This window comes from Priapulus caudatus, unplaced genomic scaffold (genome assembly GCF_000485595.1).
Source record: "Priapulus caudatus unplaced genomic scaffold, Priapulus_caudatus-5.0.1 Scaffold606, whole genome shotgun sequence".
NCBI lineage: Eukaryota > Metazoa > Priapulida > Priapulimorpha > Priapulimorphida > Priapulidae > Priapulus > Priapulus caudatus.
In genome coordinates this window covers 114,337-132,285 of record NW_014577667.1, presented here as the reverse complement: position 1 = coordinate 132,285, position 17,949 = coordinate 114,337, and the positions used below count along the sequence as shown (strand labels likewise).

Below are 17,949 nucleotides of genomic sequence, written 5' to 3'. Positions count from 1 at the left end.
GTCCACGTGCGTCCGTGATTAGTACGTGTGTTTTACTCTATTTCCATGTTTAGTCCGTGGCCGTGGTTACACCGCTGACACCTCCATTTCATCTGGCGTCCAAAACATACGGGCCGCACAAATGTTTACGTAATCGCTTGACTCCTGGATGACATTTACGGCACGTAAATGATACGTTGATACATATCAACAACCGATTTCAGGTCTTGTTACCTCCGCCAAGGGGTTGGCAGAAGGTTATGTTTTCACCGGCGTTTGTTGGTTTGTGGGTTTGTGCGTTTGTTTCTTTGTGTACAGCCTAACTAAAAAAGTTATGGACGGATTGTCATAAAAATTTCAGTATAGGTCAGAAATGGGCTAACTTAGAATTGATTACATTTTGGTGGTGATCCGGATGCAATTAATTATTTAATTAATTAATTAATTAATAACATTTTTCACAGAGCTGCCTTGGCGGAGGTCTGCGCTTTCCGAGTGCTCTAGTTTGTAATGTAACCAGCAGTGATATTGGACAAACTAATACGCGTTTGGCTATAAGGTAATGTAGGCCCTACTTATTAACTACACAAGGTGCCAGTTACTCTAGCATTCGTCAACATTGCATAATCAATGGACCTATTATTCCTTTAACCAGCTGCAGCACTCGTTGCGAGATCGCGAGAGCAACGGATGGCGAGTGAGTGGACCGGAGTGCACCGGCGTGTAGCACCGGATCGCTCCGCACACGAGGGAAATCTGGACTGAAGTCGTGCCCCGCGAGGCCACTAATGGAATTTCTTATTCAACTGAAATCACAAAGAGTGGTCGGCAGGGAGGGAGGGGACGCGGCGGGGACGATGACCGTGGTGCTACGGCCGGCATGCCGCGATGCTCGGTTGTGCGACGGTGTTTACAAGAGAGGCCGCACATTGCCGAAACGAGCATTAGAATCGCTTGCATGATCGCAGTAACGTTAACAGCGCTCGCCGCGATGCCACCAATAGCAGCAGCAGCAGTAACAACAACAACAACAACAGCAGCAACAGCAGCAATAATCGACCGCGCGACACAGCAAGTTTCCATAGTTCTCCGCGTGCACACCATATGGCGCCACCACCGCCAGTCGTATTTCTGCAGCGCCACGCCGCTAGCAAACTCAGCTGCGTTATACACGCGCCGCGTAGAAAGTAGGAAAATACTTTTCGCTCGCCGTTCTTCTCGTCTCTCTAATTGTCAGCGCCGCGCGGCTCGTTAAATTCACACGACTTTAAACCGCTATGGATGTACAGCTCCGCTAACGCCACCCGCGCAGCTGCGAGATGCTATAACAAGTTTTCGAATGACGGGGTCGCCTATCAGAGAACACACAGATGTTTTAGTCGCAAAACTAAGCAAATTGAAACTGCCCATCAACAGTGACAGGTTCAGACGGAATTCATTCACATCGAGAACGGCCTGAATGTATCAAAAGGCGAATTATTGACACACGAAATTGACTCAAAGCCAAAACGAATTTCAGCATGTATTTTCGGCAATTAGGTCCCGTATTGTTAAGGCGCGGCTTTTTTCAGTCGCTGAGCGTCGCAGACCCGTCGCTATAGCAATCTCAGGAGGTCGAACTGTGCCTGCGACGCGTTCGTCGCAGCGAGTTCCAACCAGTTGCAGAAAATCAGCCAGTATTTAACGACAGACATTTCATGCGACATCTATGCGTCTGCCGTAAGTTACTGACAGCTCAAAGTACTTACTGAGCAGCTCAATTACTGACAGCTCTATTATTCAGAGCAGTGATTACCAATTGCGCGCGATATAAAATGTCGCTGCCCATGTCTCACGAGACTTCCGAGTTCGTTTCCTCGTGAATAGCCAGACGCAACCGAAGGCGCATATAACATTCACAATACCTGCCCTAGCAAAATTCGCCGGATATTTTCGTCACACGAACAAAATTCTTCAGCGTAATGGAACGGCGGTAGGAAATCTATACGTTATAGAAGGTAATGGTAGTGGGAGGCGGAGCAAAGTGAGACGAGGTGAGTATGGTGGATAATTTTCGGAGTTGGGTTAAAACTTTCGTGAGGGGGTTTATTTGTCAAAACAATAGGAATACTTTTTTGTATAATTGTAAGAGAAAATGTGTTTGTGGGGCCGTTTTCGGATGTCAGACTGAGAATCTGAATGAAATCTCCTGCAAAATGCCTGTACATTCTACCGAATTCTATCTTTAGAAATTCGTATGCTCGCGTAATTAACAAGAAATCTAATCGACGTATCAAACAAATAACACTTAACATGTTCTTTTTTTTCCATGCATTTGACACAATTTATTTAGTTCATGTTAGATTATTCATAATGCGTGACTTATTAAATTTCAATATTAAAATATGAACTTATTATATTTCAATCAATAAATTCATTGTAATAAAATTTTTCTCCGTGAACTCTAGTTGCTTTATACCAACGATAATAACGGTTTTACTAATCAAGATAAAAATATGAATATAATATCACTATAAAAGCACTTCCATGTGTAATTGCGCTCTTTTAATTTTGGTTTTAAAGTTACAAAATGGTTTTTCATTCTCGTAACTTTACGATATTTCTGTCAACGGTTAACGAATCATAGTGGCAAGACTAATTTAGTTTCTGACCACAGGCCCCTGTTATCGTAAGTTTTCTCGTAACTGCGCATCGCAAATTGCTGTTTCTGTCAGCGCTATTCTCGTGACATTAGCATCAGTCGTAAGCATTGCCTTAGCATTAAAATTGGCATTACGATGTTTCTGACAGCGGACCTCTATGGCCTGGGCATGAGAGATGAGCGCGCAATTAAACGAGCAATAACTTCGCGTGGTTGCAAGCAAGGACTGCAAGCGCATTTAAAATAAAACATCAAATTATTGATAGGCTTCTGATTTTGAAATGTACATTTTATTATTTCCCCAAGTGTTCCCAAGTGAGGCGCAAAATACTGAATACAAAAAACAAAATGCAGGGTATTATCAATATTATCAGCGAAGGACATTAGATCAAGAGCTAATAATACCTAGAGTGTACAACGGAAAAACGGGAAAAATAGTGCTATTTCACGACATGATTATTCTACTTTGCCTGCGCAGTCCGTAGAATAATTGTATGTATTCCCAGTTAAGCAGAATTCTCTTTGCCTCTCTAAAACAAGACAACCGCTTGTCAATACGATACTCCTAGGCTGAGATATTGGCTCCTAAACCTCACCCCCCACATGCCTCACACGGCCTGGCATCACGCCTATTCAGCAACCTAAAACGCCTCTAACGTTTGCTTCGTGAGAGTTTCGGTTTTTTCCGCCCATAATTTTATGAATGTTATTTCGGGTGCAGGTGCAGGGTGGAGTGACTTTTGGGGCATCGCTATGCCCTTATCTCCCAATCTTTCCTAAGCACAAGGCTAATGCCCGTCATGATGGAGGCCGCAATATTTTTTTAATTAAGTCCTCAAACGCAGCTAGTAACGAGTACCAAATATGGGCATGTGACATCAATTATCAGCCCGCTCAAGCGCCGACGGAAAACGATAGCCAAAACGTATCACGATGGCCAACCGACCAATCACCGCTGGGATAGGTGTAGAGATATGAGTCTTTTGGAGTGTCTGCATACGCCATAGAATTTTTATTTCTTATTAGAAAAGATTATAATGTGTTGCAATTGTTAATTCAGAAACTAGTAATCTATTCTGAATCGCACAATGTAAAACGGCTCGCCGAGGTGCGTTTCTGGCGCGCCCATAAATTTCCAAAGAAAGCCTACTTGTTTGGCGAATTCCAGTTGTAAGTAGGCTATTCTCGGTGTGCGCTGCAAAAGTTTTGTTTACAAGAGAAATTTGATGGAAAATTTTTTGTTAATAACATATATATGTTCACTTGCGACGTATATTCAGAGCATGAATTATATTTGTAGAAAAACCTTGTGCTGATTTATGGGAATTTTTTCGTAAGTATTATCGTCTATGGATAATGATTTCCAGGCGTGATACCTTAAGTGTATTGTAATTAAATGCGAATATTTTCCAACTTATTTTCGTGTCGATCGAAAACAAAGCATATGGAACCTGATTTTTTTTGGCTGCAAAATTTCGGACAATTTAGTCTTGTTATAATTAATAGCATGCATTTTGTTTGCAAAAAAAAGTACAGAAAAAATGGCATAAAACCACTGTTGGCATGCTACTGTATGTATCTGCATGGGTACTGAGACGACTGCCCATAGCTCTCCCCCCCCCCCGAACCCCCCGAAAAGCTACCAAAAACAACTACCCCCCCCCACACGAAAAGCATTGACCCCCCCCCCCCCCCCCCCAAAAGCTATAGTTCTAGAGCTTGCGCGGCTGCCAACAATGCGGTCTAGTGGCACTTGCTCGCACTACTCTGTCAGTGTGTTCTAAAACTTACATTCTAACTCTAAGTGAGATTACCGATTAACTAATAGTACAGATCGGTGTGTGACGAGAATGCATGCAGATGTAGGCGCGAACAACTTGTTGCGACGGTTTGTGGCTATATATGCCCGGCAGCCGGGCACGGTCTTTGATTTCCTAAATGCTCGGCAGTTCCTAACCCTAACCCCCCCTAACCTTAACCCTAACCCCCCTTAACCTTAACCCTAACCCTAACCCTTGTTTACTTGAAATAACGCTGAAAATTAAAAACTGCCGGGCATTTAGGAAATTGAAGACCGTGCCTGGCAGCCGTCGGATATATGCTGGCTGACGGGCATATAGCCACTCTGCTCCTATGCTACTAGGTACTTCTACAGACTGACTGGCTGGTTGCTGGAGGTGCGTGCGGACACAGCGAACTCGTACTTCTTCCCCTGTACATGGGGGCATGCTGCAGCCTTGTTTTCTCACGTGAGATCGGCACCACCACAGGTAAGACTAGGCAGGCGGCGCAGTCTTTGACAGACTGGTTTCGTAGCTAAGCGACCTATCTTTGATTCTACAGCCGGTTGTATCTCAGGTTTGGCACTGCCATCCCTTTGCACCCAGGTCGGCGACTTATGCAGTCTCCTTGTGAAGAGGACAGAGAAGTTAGAGAAAATCCAACCGCCGCTCAAATGGTTGTCGGCGTCGATCGCCTCGCTGCTGCTTGCATTCGTATGCGTGGCAGCGAGTCTAAAGTGCTCTTAAACAGATGTTTCTAGAGCACTTGTCCCCAGCTGCTTCGGAGCTGCGTCGACCTTGGCAGTGACCCTTGCATGCACTGCGTGACCTTCGACGAGCAGATGTTACTTGTTTTTCAAGCGATTTTGCGATTGGTTTGCCTGCTCGATCTGTATTCAGCAATTTCCGGCATAGCCAAAATGCTGCTGGGGGGGGGGGATCAGTGTGAATTAGTATCAGCAGAGCTGCTCTTTACCGCAGGTTTTCAGTGAAAAAAAATCAGTTCTACGTCATTTATACTTGTATATGTGCCGGAAAGCTAGGCCCTGTACGAAACACACAGGTTGTGGATTCCAGTAGCTCAACTTGGGGTCAACACTTTTTCTCTGATAAGAAATGCCACAACTGCTAATTGCCTGTTTACTATGGAATGTTACTATAGAGCTGCCACCTGCTGATAGAGACAGACTGACCCCACGTTCTTTTTAGTATGAGCAATTAACTATTGAAAATATAGGAAAACATGGGGTAAGGACATTTATTCTTAAAATTCAGAGGTCAAGGGGTCAAAGTTCAAACTGTTAAATTCTAATTGTGAGGTGTCTACTACACCGTTGTGATTGAAACAGATATTTGATATCTACTTCTATTTTCTTTGCATTGCAGTTTGAAAGTCGACGAAATTCGAGGTTTTAGCCGGCCGGTCTCTGAATAACAGCGGACGCAGTGACACGAATTCATCTATATATGGTAACTCGCATGCACGGCAAACTTTTTTTTTTTACTGGGACTTCACAAAAGTGTTTAGGTTAGCATATATGCAAGCGAAAAATTTTTAGCGAAAAATTTCATCTGCTTTAAGGTATCACGGTGGCAAATCCGACCAATCACCGCTGGGATAGGTTAGAGAATGAGTTCCTTTGTTAGTGTCTGCATACGCTAGAATTTTTATTTCTTATTAGAAAAGATTATAATTGTTTGCAATTGTTAATTTCAAACTAGAATCTATTCTGAATCCGACAAGTAAACGGCTCGTCCGAGGTGCGTTTCTGGGCCGGCCCATAAATTTCCAAAGAAAGCCTACTTTTTGTGCGAATTCCAGTTGTAAGTAGGCTATTTCTCGTGTGCGCTGCAAAAGTTTTGTTTACAAGAGAAATTATGGAAGAATTTTTTTGTTAATAACATATATATTGTCACTTGCGACGTATATTCAGAGGATGGAATTATTATTTGTAGAAAAACCTGTGCGATTTATGGGAATTTTTTCGTAATTATTACCGTCTATGGATAATGATTTCCAGGCGTGATACCAAAATGCTTAGAGGCGTTTAGGTTGCTGAATAAGCTGGATGCGAGGCCGTGTGAGGCATGTGGGGGGAGGTTTAGGAGCCAATATCTCAGCCTAGAAGTATCGTATTGACAAGCGTTGGTCTGTTTTAGAGAGCAAAGAATTACTGCTTAATGCAATACCATAAAATTATTCTAGACTTGCAGGCAAAGTAGAATAATTGTTGTCTGATAATAGCACTATTTTCCCGTTTTCCCGTTGTACACTCTAGGTATTATTAGCTCTTGATTAGATCTCGATCAGGGTTTAGCGATATATGATGAACTCATTCTATCATTTTGTGAAAGCGACAGGACAAAAACATTTTCCTCAATTGACCAATAATATCAAACTGTACTGCTCGATAGAACGTAAATCAGCCCGGACTAACTTTCATCTAGGCTCGGATTAACGCACGACACTTGGCGGGAGCTGTTATCACCGTGCGTGCGGGCGCAGGATCGATAGCCAAAGTCCCTGCGACGAACGTCAGGGAATCAGTGACGTCAACCACCTCTAAGGCAGCTCGTAATTTAGGTGCTACGTGTGGGTTAAGCCGAGGATCAATACTCTAATTATGAATTATTAACACAATTCTAAATCCTCTCGCTCGTTCTTTCTCTCTTTCCATTTCTGTCTGTCTCTCTCTCTCTCTCTCTCTCTCTCTCTCTCTCTCACTCTCTCACGTACACTAACTGTACACGGCCTCGGCCTGGAGTCTGTACTGCCTAGTGACAGTTAGTGCTTACCTCCGGAATCACACATTGCAACCCCATACTATGGTGGGCGAGATGGCTACGGATATTTTTATTCCAAATTCATTTCTATTCAAATTCATTTTCATTTCAAATTCATTTTCATTCCAAATTCATTTTCATTTTCATTTTCATTCCAAATTCATTTTCATTTTCATTTCAAATTCATTTTCATTTCAAATTCATTTTCATTTTCATTTTAAATTCATTTTCATTTCACTTCCATTCAAATTCATTTTATTTCATTTCAAATCATTTTTATTTTCATTTTCATTTTCATTTCAAAATTCATTTTCATTTTTATTTTCATTTCAAATCATTTTCATTTTCATTCCAAATTCATTTGCCGATGAAACTCGCGGGAGCCGAGATGGCTACGCGATATTGGTGGGGCGCACGGTAGTGACGTCACTCTCCCCTTAGGGAGTCAACAAGAGAACAAACGCCAGCTTTTTTGGTTCATGATCGGTAGTAAGTTTTTTCTGATGTATATTCCTATGAAAAACACACATTTTACCATTACTATAAACATATAATATCACTATAATTGCAATTCTTTGTGTAAATGTGTTTATTCATCTCATCTTAAAGTTATTAGAGGGTCTCGGCCTCTCGTAATACGACATACGTACGTACGTACGTACTGCAACTGCCGTACTGGTACTATAGCCCTACGCCTCGGACGTTATTTTTTTCAACAAAATCTTTAAATACATTGTGCATGGAAAATGATATCATGTCAATATCCATGTATTGTGCATGCAGACTTTAAACATATAAATATCGATCATCAAGTGGAGAATGGTCAGATATTGACATTAAATACGCTCGGACGTTACTATACATTTGATCACACATTTGTTCATGGGCTATGTCAAAGTCAAAGTCACGTCCGATCAGGATTGCAACACAAATTATGTAGCAAATACTTTCCCTCTTTGTATGTATAATTATAATCGTGTTCACAAGGAGGTTTCTTCAATATCTGCCATCAAATGTGTCCTTGTTTGATTGTAAATAACTTAATTTGAAGTTTATATTCGGACGTTACACAAGAATTAACGTCCGTTCCACGTCAATTTGTCAATGGTAACGTCCGGATTACTATATTGTCGAAAATTGTGGCATACCTTCCAATGTTAAAAGTAAACAAAGTGTAGCTCACATTGTAATACAATGCTTGCAATGCTTTCACAGTTTTAGAAGTCTACAATACTTAGTGTATAAAAATTGTGAATTCAACAAATTTAGTAACGCTCCGTAACACTGACAATTTAATGATTATTCTGTTCAAGATGATAATTTCTGAGAAATGATCATTATAGGCACACAGCACGCATCTAACTTATTGTAAATTCACATCCATCCTCAATTTAGCCCTTGTATTTTTATTTCAAAACCTTGTTGAGTAACGTCCGTAACTTTCAAAGTATCTCATACAAAATCTGAATTTTTAGCTCATCTGACGTAGTCAGATGCAGCTTGTAGAATCGCATAGCTCGTTCCGTCGCGCCGGCCGGCGTCCGCTCCGTCCGCGTCCGTCCTCCGTCCGTCCGTTCCGTCAACAGTTGGGCACACAAATCTTAACCGCTTGACGTACGGTCACGATATTCGGGACGTTGGGGCGGGATCGTCAAAACGAGTTGGGATGTCGAAGCTGGGGTCAAAGGTCAAAGATCAAGAGTGTAAAGAAAGGGGAACATTCCCTCCTTAACTTTAAGGTATAGGGAGAAATGCCAGAATTGCGGCACAAATCTAAACGGTTTGACCTAGGCTCGTGATTAGTCCGGTGTATAGCATCATGGTAGGAAAAGCCCATCACTGTGCCAAATTGGAGCCACTGCGTCAAAGGTCAATGGGGCACAGGGCAGATTTTTAGACATTTTTCGAGGACATGGTCTGACGGAGCGCTTGAAAAACTTTTTTGTTTCAGCGGTGACCTAGCATTTTTATGGCTTTATTGAAAGGACATAAAATGTACTTTCCGCTGACATGTGAAGAGTAAGTGTCGATAACTTTTTGACCCTCAAGAGGAGGGGTAAACATGGATTTGTTCTCAACTGCGTTGTCGAGTACCTGTGGGTGTGGAAAGCTCCCATTTTACAGTGAAATTCCACACATAACTACTTACTTGAACAACGCTTATTATGAGATAATTGACATGACTTATAATATAAGTTCGTGTAGTGTACATTATGAATAGTTGGAAACAGTCACTAGCACTCAAATAATTACCCAGGAGTAAGTCTGCGGATTTCCCAGACTTAATTTTCTCATCAAATTTTGGCACCAATACAGTCTTCACGAATGAAATTTTTAAACACTGGACCTTCGGTCCACCAAGCCAGCAAAATTTACTGGACCGGACTGAAATTGTTACTGGACCAATAATTATTTTGACATTGTGACAATAAAGAACAAAACAGTAATATCATTTGTATTTTACCTAGAATAATACCTTCTTACCACCTGCTATGATAACAGCAATATACCTATCAAATATACATCACATGCCTTCTACACACTGCAATGATAACAGTAGGAATACCTATCAAATATTCATCATATACCTTCTTGCTTCTACACACTGCTATGATGACAGTAAGAATACCTATGACGTTTGGTTAGCGATGAAACAAAGTTTAAAAAGTGTATCAGTCCTTGTGTTTTGAAAAAGGCAGGCGAGTGAAAATCACGACCTTGGCTTGCCGATGTGCTCGGAGTGTTGATTTGCATCCGATGCCGCAGGTCACGAGGCAAAACTAGGGCGCGTTCGGGGCATGGCCCCCGGAAAATTTGAAATCTAGACTTCATGAAATCCATAGGCTGATTTTTTTTTCATCTAACAAAATATCAGTTCTTGAACATATTGCATGGATAACTTGAATAACACATTTAGCATGTTTAGTCAAAAAGGAACAACACTCAATTTTTTAAAGCAGGACTATTAAAACTTTAATAGTATTGCCAACATCATAATCAGTCAGTCACTTTGTTTGCATTTTTGTCAATTTGAGGTATTTTCAGTTTATTTCAAGAAAACATACATGTTGCCAATAAAACTTCACTAAAAACCTTAATCAGCTTTTTAATTTTCATTGTCAGCTGCATCTTCATCACCAGTCTCGATCTGCTGTAGCAATTGAATACCAGTAAACAGTCATATTCATCATTGTATGCTCGTATGTATAGGCCGGACGGTTTTGGTTTGTTTGGTTTTGGTTTTGGGTGGGTTCGCGTGCAAAGCAGTCAACGCAGGCAGTAGCGCTTTGTGAGTTAACGACGGTCGATGTGTGTGCTTTACGGTTCAGTGTGTAACGGTTAGAATACCAGAGTCAACGATACGTTCCAAGCTTTCGTCGGTGATAAATAAATGATGAGCGGATGATATTGATGTTAAAGGACTGCTGTTGGTATAGCGATACAACTGTCGTTATAAACATTGTGAAAGCCGACTTCCGGCAATGCTCCGTGATGTTTACAACCGTTTCGTTTATCTTCGAGTTATAATGGATTAGATGAAAAGCAAAACACGAAGCCGTGTTCGTTTGATAATGCTTAGATGCGGTTTTTTCTCAGTATATGTATACAGTAAGTAGTTAGAGTCTCATAAATACTTTGATAAATTATTTAAATATGTAACTAAGTGGCTGCAAAACACAGGGTGGACGACGTCCATTGAACTTGCTTAAAATTTACTGGACCGAGAGAGATTTTGGTCGGTCTCGGACCACGTCCACCGCCTACGTCGAAGACTGCCAATATAGCACGCAAGGTGTGTATGTTCTTGAGCTTACTTCGCTCCACTAATCATCTGCCTACCTTGTTAGCTCAATTAGTTTAGAGATATTGCTATCGTATTGCTGCTAAATTGTAACTTGCACGAGCTGCCTCGCCTCTGGTTGCTATCAACATTACTATTTTTTAACCGAGCCCAGCATGTGCCCTCGGCCAAGGGGTTTATGGCTACCTTATTACCTGACACCATAGAACGCACGTTATGCGTATAGTATAATATCCGGTAATTATTCGCCCTTGCTTTTGTGCAATCCGTCGCTCACACTGACAGCTGCCATTGCTGCAATGCTTTGTCTGACCGCACGATGCCTTGATAAGCGCGCCCACGATCTATCAGAATTTATTACCACTAGCTTTGAAAGTGTTGTTTTTTTGGGTTCAGAAAACTGAACGTATGTTTATAGGACGTCTTGCTATGCACAAATGAATTATCAGCAGAAACCAGACACCAGATGAGCGCCTGCCGCTGCTGCGGCACTTGTTATATATAATGTACTCAAAACTATTTTCTAACGAAGCTTTTCTAAAATTTTAATACATCATCTATAATCAGGGCCTATACAGTACAGAATACATTTTTTTATTTTGAAAGATGTTGTCACAAAAATATTACTCAATAGCTCAGAAGCACCCATATGTTAACCCAGCTCGATGTCACGGTCGATGCTTTTCGAGCCGCTACCCTGGCACGGATAGTGAATCTGCTATGTATATCGCGGGTCAAACTCTCCTTATATCGATACTATGTTAGCACTGATTGAATGAATTAGGCGCCGAGCCGACGCATCCTTGGGCGCTGGGAACGCGCGGATATTGGTCTCTTATTAGGCCTGCCCCCCATATTTATACGCTGAGGGACAAGACTCGCGAGACTCACGAGTAGAGTGAAATTAACATCTCGGCGCACGAGCACTCTTTCTGATCATGAGCAGCGCTCCAGCGCAAGCGCAAGCGCCTACTATGTACGCCCGCTATATATACTATGTACGCTCGCTATATACTAGTACTGTGTACGCTCGCTATATACTATGTACGCTCGCTATATACTAGCTATATACTTGCTCGCTATATACTAGCTATATACTCGCTCGCTATATACTATGTACGCTCGCTATATACTAGCTATATACTCGCTATATACTCGCTCGCTATATACTAGCCACATACTCACTCGCTATATACTAGCTATATACTCGCTCGCTATATACTATGTACGCTCGCTATATACTAGCTATATACTCGCTCGTTATATACTAGCTATATACTCGCTCGCTATATACTATGTACGCTCGCTATATACTAGCTATATACTAGCTCGCTATATACTAGCTCGCTATATACTATGTGCGCTCACTATATACTAGCTATATACTCGCTCGTTATATACTATGTACGCTCGCTATATACTAGCTATATGCTCGCTCGCTATATATATACTATGTGCGCTCGCTATATACTAGCTACATACTCGCTCGCTATATACTAGCTAGTAAGTAAGTAAGTAAAAACTTTATTTAACGATGGTAAAACATGTTAGGTACAGACACAATAAATTGGCGCGGACCTATCTTCCACATGGCCGTCTCACAGCAACAAAATGGTTAAATATTAAATAAATACACAATAAGAGTTGAAATACTTTGACTAAAATTGTACGGGGTAAGTAGAGCACAATGGGCCCTATTGATAAGGCAAGATTTTCTTTAGACGGACTTTAAAAGAAGAAATGGTGGGGGCATCTCGAACGTCAGGAGGAAAATTATTCCATTCAGATGCCGCCGCACACCGAAAAGATTTTCGTAGCATTTCAGTGCGTGCACGGGGCGGATATGCAAACGCGCTTCATATGCACACACACTACGCGTCCGTCTGGAGCTCACTTCATGTTTAAAAGTAAAAAAATTTGTATGTTAAAAGAGATCGATGGTAATAAAAACGTTGGCGAACAGTCATAAAACCTAGCTGCAAAAAGATTTATTCAATGCGGGCGTCTGAAGGTCTACGAATGTTAAGAATCAACCGCACAAAACGTTTCTGCAGGTTAAAAACTTGTCAATATAACTCTTCGCGGCATTTCCCCACACAACAATATCATAATCAATATCAGGCAAAACAAAGCCAAAGTAAAACTTCAGGCAGGAATCATGGTCGAGAAATTTCCTGATCCGCCAAAACAGTGCCAGCTTTTTTGAGATCTTGGCACACACGTTCATTATGTGTTCTTCAAACGTGAGATTATCATCAACATGGATACCTAAAATTTTCTCACTCGACGTGGTGGGAAGAACAGAGCCATCATAGACAGTATGGAGTACCGCGGATGGGAGCGTAGAACGCTTCTGCCTGGAAGTGACCAGCATGGTTTTGGTGTTCGATGGATTGATGACCATTTTGTTTTTAGAACACCATGCACTCACGAACTTCCTCCATATTGTTATTTAGACGCTGTTCCAGGTTAGGTAAAGATTTGCCAGTAACAACAACGGTGCATGGAGTCGTCAGCATACATATGAATACTGGCATTGTTAATGTGCAGGGGCATGTCATTTATAAACATAATAAAAAATAGGGGCCCCAAAATAGAACCTTGCGGGACACCAACGGATATGGGCACTTCAGCTGATAATGACCCATTAAGAAATACTTTGGAGTATCTGTTAGATAAAAAACTCGAAAAATTTCATTGCTGCATCATCACATCTATAAATTTTCAGCTTTTTAAGTAAGAGAGTGATCAACGGGATCAAAGGCTTTACGAGAATCAAGTAGGACAATTAACTCCAGATAAAATATGTTCAGCATGCAGTCGATATTCAGCATGCAGTCGATGCATGCATGCAGCATGCAGTCGATGTTCAGCATATAGTCGATGCATTTGTAAAAAATGTCAGTGAGGTTGATGAGAGCAGACTCACAGGAGAAGCCTTTCCTAAAACCAGATTGATACTAATTTTACTTGGATAAGAGATTGTGCTGTTGAAAAATGAGTATAAACAATCATGCACATGTCTTTCAATGAGCTTGCTCAGGATAGGTAAGACAGATATAGGCCTAAAATTGTTCATGTCAGAAGTCGACCCAGTTTTGAATAAGGCATATACTTTAGCAACTTTCCACTCGGACGGGAAAGTATTTTTTGAAATACATGCATATATTTAACACTTTTGCCAATGAGGGAGCTAAGACACGTGATCCGAGTTTAAGAAAACGCGCATCTATTCCATCTAATCCAACGGCCTTACAAGTGTCAAGGTCGGTGATATACTGACTTACAAAATAAGTAGGTATGGCCGGAATACTAAAATAAGTGTCAGCACCGACTTTTTGCTTGACAAAGTCGCTCAGGCTGACAAGGTTAGGTTGCGCAGTATTTAGGTCTCTCTCCTGTAGGCGGTCCGCCACTGACGCAAAAAAACAGGTTCAGGTCGTCAGCTGTCTCCTTTGAGTCGGCGGAACTTGGTGGAAGAAACTGGTGCGGTGGTTTCGATGGACATAGATCCTTGAGATACCTCCAAATCTCAGCTGTAGTACGGTGGCCCGCCTAAATCAGATTTCTGTAGTGATCTTTCTTCGCCTCCAGGATCAACAATTTAACTTGGTTTCTGATTTGGCGGTAATCAGGCCATCGTCCTTCCTTCTTCATCATGTCACGCTGCTGGATTGTCTGCAGGATGTCCTCAGACATCCAGGGCTCCTGGCGATGCTTCTTGACCCTCTTCTCCACCAGAGGGGCATGTTCGTCGATAACAGATTGTAGAAGCAAACACCAAGTCCGAAGAGCATCTTCAGGGTCGTCGTCGAACATGTCAACCAGGTCCCAGGGCGCACAAGCCAAGTCGCGTATGAATGCATCTGAGTCCATGTTCTTGAATCTACGGTATTGAATTTTTATGTGGGTGGACGGTTTGTTCACATGGCCAAGCAACCGATTAACCATGACCGGGTCATGGTCACTCAGGCCTGATTGAAGGCGAGTTGCAGAGTATAATTCAGGATGATTGACGTAGACATGATCAAGACATGTGGAACTCACATCAGTCACGCGAGTCGGCCAGGTGATGAGCTGGTGGAGACCAAACGCTGTCATAGACTGCCACCAATTGGGGTCCTCATGGTCCGACTTCAGGAAATCAAAATTGAAGTCACCCATCAGGATGGTTTCCATCTGCTCCAGAAAAGCTCTTTCAACCTGCTGCTCAAAATCAGCAATCCAGCCTACAAGGGAACTGGGAGGGCGGTATGCCACACACAGCAGGAAAGGGCTGACGTGAGGGCGCCGGATCTCCATCCAGATTGATTCGACATGTGCTGATTCAAGATCTTTACGTCGAAGACAAGGAATGTTGTCCACGATGTAGAGAAGGACTCCACCTCCACCCATGTTCCGGTCTCTACGGTAAGAACGGTATCCTGGAAGGTCAATCTCATGTTCTAAAATCGTGTGGTTGAGGTGGGTCTCAGTCACACCGACCAGATGCACGGGATGGTCAAAGAACTACACTCGAAGCTCTGACATTTTCCCATACAACGACTGGACGTTCCAGTGGACCATGGTGATGCCTTTTTTTGGTCCATCAAAGAGGTGATGAGGTGGTGTAGATGGGGGAGGTCCTGGGTAGACTGCCACAGGTCCAGGGTTGTGTGCCACGTCTCCAGCCAGCAAGATGAGCAATACAGCCAGCCATACCGAACGGTGGATAATGTACCGCCGGCTGGAAAGCTGAGCAATCCGTCCCCGCCTCAGGAGTGCATTAATGGCACCTAGAGCAGAAGTGGCAGATGGAACTGCTGGCTGTGTTTTGTCCCTCTGGGCCACCGTAGGCATCAAGGCCTGACGGCATATGGCAACAAATGCGCCTAAAATCACCAATCGTTGCACTCCAGTTAGCTTCATTTCAGGTTTGATCAGCAAATGCCAATAGATGGCAGTCCTAACAGCAATGTTTATGTTTGATGCTGTAAGCTGCCATCTTGCTATTGTGAGTCAATGCACGGGAAAAAAAACCATTATATGCTTGATCCTCGCATCTAACAATCCTCAAGCATTGAATCAGCTCAGCTACGCACACTTATACGTTGAATCAGCACGATGTGGGCACAGATAATGGCCACATCGACTGCCAAAACTCAGTTGGAATGGAGCAACGCCAAGACGCAGCCGTACGCACCGGCATACTGCTGTAATACAGAAATATTACGCCATTATACTATTTCTGCCTTCTTTATCGTTACCGTTATCTCCTCTCTAACCAACGGTAGTCCGCGTACAGGGCAAGCCTTTGGCGTGGACACGCAGCTGACCCCGTACGTGGCCGCCAATGAGAGAGCTACCCACGCACCGTGCCCATAACCTAAAACAATAGATTAGCACGGCGTATATAGCCTTTGTTCACGCAGCCCGGCGTGCTGACCGCTCTCTGCTATTTGCGATTCAGACGATACGTAGACGTATAGTAGTACTGTTGCGTTCACGGCTAGTTCGAGCAAACGCCTGATATGTAAGTTTATGTTGTATGACGCGTACCTATCTGTATATGTTTCAGCTCCGTACAGGGGCACACCTTCTATGTATACGTTATCATAACCAGTAAAGATGCTTGTGCTTAAACTACGTACATCAGTGTTGAGTGCTTTGTAAGATGTGTACAGCGGTATATCTTAATAATATGCGCAGAACCCTAGACGATCACGGCTAACATGATAGTAAGAGAATCATTATTACATTGGTGCACGTGACCACTGCGTATCGATATATCGTTGTAGCATGAATTATGTGCTGTATTTTATGTATTAAAAATGTGTTTTCTTTGAGATTGTGAGTCGACGAGCTGCAGTGACGAGAGCGCACGATTCGAAGTCACTTATATCACTACCACCATCGTTGTACGCATTACAATGGTACTAGGTGCTCAGCGCGTATGTTACTAAATGAACTTCGTAACTGTTCAGAATTGTTTTATCTGTTATATGTCAGTGCTAACCCATGTGACTTTGTCTTGAGATATCCATCGACACACTCAAGGAACGTACCCGACCTGTACAGTCTCAGCAGATCGACAGCTTGTTCACTACTATCGTCGCATCATGTTGTAAGTACATCGTCGTTCTTATAAATAGCTACGGAGGTATAGTGTCTGCATATTTCTGTGTTTTCTCATGCGATTGCTCATGCATATTTTGGCCGAGCGTATGCCGTATGCTATATGATATCGTGGGTATCAAGCCTTTATTTATGTTACTCACCACGCCACTGCCTACGTATTACGCACGCTAACATTGGCCCCAACCAACTAATGCTCGGGAACAAAGAGCATTGTCTATACGTCGTACCACCTGGGCCCTACCCGGAATATATGCGTACCGTTATTCCTTTGTTCAACCCTCAACCTAAGCCGCTAGGCCCACCACCACCACTGTCACCATCTCTGCCACGCTGGTCACGCACCAATTCCGCACCCGTCTTTGGTCAACACGCCAAACGTACCATTCCGCGGCCGCCATTTCGAGGCCATCTCACGCCATTATGCAAGCTGCAAATTTCCACCCTATTGTGTGGTCGGTCAGCGCACAAGCAGAACCAGTCTGTGACAGCTCAATGGAAGCGGTTGGAATGGACAATGCATCGTTTAATTAACGAGCTCGCGCGCAGTGCAGCAAGGCTAGCCAGATTGCGTGTGACCCTGCGACCCCATGTTACCTCGCATGGTGATAATGATAATGATAATGAGATGATAATGATATGATGAGATGATGATAAGATGATATGATGATATGATGATATGATAATAAGATGATATGATGATATGAAGATAAGATGATAAGATGATATGATAATAAGATGATATGATGATAATATGATATGATAATAAGATGATATGATGATAAGATGATAAGATGATAAGATTATAATGATACGATAATGATAATGATAATGATATGATATGATAA

At 42.5% G+C, this 17,949-nt stretch overlaps 3 long non-coding RNA genes across 3 annotated transcripts; 1 reads left to right on the top strand and 2 right to left on the bottom strand.

Annotated features, from left to right (window-relative positions):
• Positions 1-2,507: 2,507 nt before the first annotated feature.
• LOC106812082 lies at positions 2,508-16,336 on the bottom strand. The gene is made up of 3 exons (XR_001394285.1): positions 16,252-16,336; positions 10,272-10,278; positions 2,508-2,518 (listed from the first exon to the last, which is right to left on the bottom strand). It is a non-coding gene; the product is annotated as an uncharacterized LOC106812082 (long non-coding RNA).
• On the top strand, positions 3,706-5,868 carry LOC106812081. The gene is made up of 3 exons (XR_001394284.1): positions 3,706-3,790; positions 4,764-4,890; positions 5,788-5,868. It is a non-coding gene; the product is annotated as an uncharacterized LOC106812081 (long non-coding RNA).
• On the bottom strand, positions 3,947-4,733 carry LOC106812083. The gene is made up of 2 exons (XR_001394286.1): positions 4,606-4,733; positions 3,947-4,231 (listed from the first exon to the last, which is right to left on the bottom strand). It is a non-coding gene; the product is annotated as an uncharacterized LOC106812083 (long non-coding RNA).
• Positions 16,337-17,949: the final 1,613 nt, after the last annotated feature.